This window comes from Perognathus longimembris, unplaced genomic scaffold (genome assembly GCF_023159225.1).
Source record: "Perognathus longimembris pacificus isolate PPM17 unplaced genomic scaffold, ASM2315922v1 HiC_scaffold_5843, whole genome shotgun sequence".
NCBI classification, from domain to species: domain Eukaryota; kingdom Metazoa; phylum Chordata; class Mammalia; order Rodentia; family Heteromyidae; genus Perognathus; species Perognathus longimembris.
Window position 1 is genome coordinate 156630 of NW_025961315.1, and position 4969 is coordinate 161598.

Here is a 4969-nt window from a genome sequence, read left to right on the forward strand (position 1 = left end):
TTTATAGTGGTTCATCAGTGCCAAGAGTCTCTCCTGTCATGTTATCTTTTATCAGAGCCCACACACTGTGCTGAGAAGCCTGGGAATGGATGCGGCCACCTGTATTCTAAATGACACCGCATCCTTACAAAGAGTATGTCACTCAGTGAAAGGCCCCATGGGGTGGTTGTGAATTATTACAGATCCTCGCCTCAACCAAGGGGGACTTACCTAGGTATTTCTCACAGAAAATGGGAAACTTGTTAATCAAACACTGAGCCCCATGGGTCAGCAGAGAGGAAACATTTTTCACAGTGATACGAGATCCAGCAGCTACAATCAGGACAGAATATACACCAGGGACGAACGAAGGAATTAAAGACCCTGAGGTCACGGTGTGGGCTCTGGTTGAGCACAGCCTCAGCCTCACTCCACAATCTGCTCACCCTCAGTAGCCATAAATCGGGAGAGGAGCCTGAAAGGCTGCAGCCCACCTTGCAGCCCAAAATTCTATTGCTCGTGAGTCCAGCAAACAAAGCCATCATTCTACTTACAACATACAACACAGTGTATTACACAGAGCATAGGCATGTGTGCTAATGAACATTTATTGGTGATTATTTATTGACTACCTACTGTGGCGAAGAGTTGGACCAGGAAATAGCTGAAAGAGCACATCAGGGCCTGCATCAAGCCTTATGTGCATTGTGTGTGTGTGTGTGTGTGTGTGTGTGTGTGTGTGTGAGTGTGTGTATTCATATATGTATGTATTCATATATATGTGTATGTATATATATATATATATATGAAAGATGAGGTTCTAATAGACTGTCATTTCTTCATTGTTGATAACATAACTCTTTCTACAGAATTAGTCTTTTTTGCCTTTGAAATCTGTAAGATTACATATTCTCTGCAGGAATGACCACGTACTGAGATTGCTGTGTTTGTGGTTCGCTGATGCAAGGACTGATAAAAACAATATATAATGTGCATGTTATCTTACATGTGTGATGTAATGATTAACAAGTTTACTGGACAGGGAAAATGGCTTCAGAGTGATTGCTATTGCAATGTTTGCTTACATGACCCTATGGATTACTGAGTGCTTTCAGCTTCTTAACTCATTTACTCTTCTCAACAAACCAGCTAGTAAAGGGTTGAGGAACAGTAAAGTTCCAGTGAGAACTCTTCCTCACTACAAAAACTTGTTCTACCCAGTGACAAGGGTAGAAGCTTTAAGAGGTGAGGCCTATGGGAAGGAAATTAGGTCATTTGTTGCAGGCCTATGCAGGGGATTTCATGACCCTGGCCCCTCTTCTTTCTTCCTTTGGTTCCCCAACTGCCATGAAGTAAACAGGCCTCCATAATGCACTCTGACCATGAGGTTCTGTGCTGCCACAGGCCCAAAGCAACAAGGCCAAGCAACTATAGACTGGACCTCCTGAAACTGTGATTCAAAGCAAACCTTTTCCTGATGTCAGGATGGTTATCTCAAGTGGTAGAGCACCAGCTATGAGTGACAAAGCTGATCATGAGTGCTAGGTCCTGATCTAAACCCCAGTATCAACAGGACAAAAAAAAAAGGAACTGAAGCAAAAAGGTATGGGAGAATGGCTCAGATGGTAAAGTACCAACCTTTAAACACAAGGCCCTGGTTTCAAACCCAGTGCTGCAACTAACAACAACAATAATATGTCAAGTCACAATAAAGTCATCTTCACCTGAAAGGTCCCTATCTTTGTATATAAGATAATTTGCAGAAGTGGGGAATGTAGGGTGCAATGTAAAGAAGAAAGTTTGTTTGTCTGAACTTTCCTCAAGGTGCTCACATGATAAACTAAGCAGCGGGAGTCAATGAGGAAATATAAATACCTTATAAGGCCCTGAAACACTTGGTAATCAATTTTTCATCAGCAAGAAGTCTGTATCTCAATGATATGAGTAGGTATCACCACCAGTAGAAGAGAGGAGGGGAAAAAATCAGGAGAACTGAGAAGAAAGTGACAGATAAGAGGCACAGACATACCCTGATCCTTACAACCATGGATCTCATTCAGTTAAGAATGTAGTGGAAATGGTAGCTTTGGGGCAGGTTACTGCTTCTGGGACTGGTTCTTGCAGACCAAAAGAAAGAAAAGGATGGCAAGCCCTCTTCACAACACCAAGCGAAGATACAGATTTCTTCAGCCAAGGAACCAGAGGAACCAAAAAGACTAAATTCTTCACAGGCAAGAAAATACTCTCAATCCATTCAATTAATGACATTGCTCACTTGGTGTTGCTATAAGAAAATACTCGAGGCTGCATAAAAATAGAAGAAGGTTCATTTGGCTCACAACCCCAAACAGCATGGTTCCAGCTCTTGACAAAGGCCCACTGGCCACTTCACAACTTGACAGAGGAGAAAGGAAACAGGAAGGTCAGTCCACACATCATATAACAAATGTCCTTGATTTATAACAACCAGCTCTCCTGAGAACCCACCAGTGCAATTACCTTCTCATAGGCTCTACCTCTTAAAGGTTCTACATTCACAACACATCATCTTGTGGGCCCCAGCTTCCAGCAAATGAATCTTCAGGAGACCCACTCAAATCCTTCCCAAAACATAGCCACATGCTAAGAAGAAGGGAAGAATTCCTTTGTTTAGAGTGGTTATCTTTTGCTGCATAATAACCTATCCTAAAATGCAGTGAGAAGGGGTTAGGGATATGGCCTAGTGGCAAGACTGCTTTGCCTCTTATAAATGAAGCCCTGGGTTCCATTTCCCAGCACCACATATACAGAAAACGGCCAGACGTGGCGCTGTGGCCCAAGTGGCAGAGTGCTAGCATTGAGCAAAAAGAAGCCAGGGACAGCGCTCAGGCCCTGAGTCCAAGGCCCAGGACTGGCCAAAAAAAAATTGCAGTGAGAAAATAGCAAATATTTATCACTGGCTGATTCCTGAGGATCAGTAATCTGGGAGAATATCAGTGATGTAGTTCAGGGATTCTCTGTAGGCAAAGGCTGCACTAAACCACTCAGGTCTCTGGATGGCCAGGAAGATTCTCAGACTCCAGGAGTAGTTCTCATAGCCATGATGTATTACAACAAATGGTACAAAGTGAAATCAGCAGCTTTTGCTTTGCTGGATAGGGAACAGAGTACTGGACTGCAGGCTCCTTCCTCCTTGAAATCACACAGCCTGGGCTCAGTGCCCCCAGTATCGCACTCTGACAACCTGAGGGACATGTCATCTCCTGGAGACCTCTCTACAAACTTGGTGCCCTGAAGAGAGGCTGGAGGCTTCTCATGCATACACCCTGTGCCTGGAACATATTCAACTCCAGACACCCAGAGCATCAATAACTTGGTTTACTGTTTATACACACTGAGCTACTCTTATTTGTTAGGGAAAAATAAGGACCTCTCCCCTTAACCACAAATTTCCAGAGGACAGCCAAGAACCCATCTTACAAAGCAGGCCTTTCTAAGGATAGCAGTCTGCAGCTCCAGTGGCAGTTCTTTGCTATATAGTATCTTAGGCTTCTCAGGTATTGGGTCCAGACCAGCATTGGGTCCACCCTGTGCCATATAAAGCCTGGCTTGGGATTGGATGGCACACATACAAGAAATCTCACTTGCATGGCCATTGGCTGGAAGTTTTTCACCATCTGGGCCTTTACAAGGCTGCCTGAGTGTCCTTAACATATGACAGCTGGCTTTCCCCACAGTGAGTGATCCAAGGAAGAGCATGCGCAAAATGGAAGCTGCAGACTTTAATAAGCTAATCCCCACAGTGGCATGCCATGGTTTCTACCATATGCTACTGCACACAGACCAACCTTGGTAGAGTGGAGGAGAGGGAAGGGATTTGCCACTCTGTGATCGCCAGGCATCGGGGATCACTGGCCGGGGATCATTGCCTACTACATAGTTCACTCTCGTGCACCAAAAGAACCTCATTCTACACACAATACACACCAGTTCCAAAGTCCCATTCCATTACAGCATCAGCAACAAGTTCAGAGCTTCAACCTGTAAGTTAGGGCTTGGTGTTGTCCTGGGTACTGCCTAGGTGACCTAGCTGCATTCCTACCCCACCTTCATTTGGTACTCTGTCTATTATTATTATTATTATTATTATTATTATTATTATTATTATTATAAAAGTAATGTACAGAGGGTTACAATTACATGGATCAGGTTATGACTATATTTCTCATTGGACAGTGTAACCCCTTCCCTCACTCTCTCCCAGTTTTCCCATCCCAGCCCCTCTCACAAGTTGTGTAGTTCGTTTTCAACACAGTGTCTAGTGAGAACCACTGCTGCATTTGTTCATCCTTTGTCCCACCATTTCTGTGCTTCCCTGTACCATCCCAAAGACAGAAAAATAAAGACAAAAGGAAAAGAAAACAAAAAAGAACAACAAAGAAAGACCTCTTGTTTCCATTTCCTGGAATTCATTTCGATAAATATTATTTCATATGATCATATGTACCTAGGTATTGCACCTTTGTGTTCCTGTCCTAAGAACACCCTCCTTTGGTCTCACGGTGTGAATGTCTAGAGATCTGTATAATTTATCATATCCCAGAGTATTTATTTCTTTTTTTAACCACCCAGTGTGTTTACTTGTAAATTTATAGGTACATTCTAGCAACCACAAATGAGGGAAACCAGGCAACCTGTGTTTCTCTGGGTTTGGATTATTTCACTTGATATAATTTTTTCTAAGTCTGTCTATTTCCTTATGAATGGTACAATATCATTCATTCTGACATATGTGGAGAATTCTACTGTGTGTATATATGTACCACATTTTCTGTCTTATCACTGGTTCCACAATTGTAATTAAGGATCCAGGACAAGGCTGTCCTTGAGCCTGCCATATAGTCTAGGTGGCCTTTAGATTTCTATCTTCCTGCTCAGCTCTGCAATGCTGGGATTACAGGCACAGCACCACTCCTGGCTTTACCTCCTTGTTATTTAGCAGTTAGGAAAA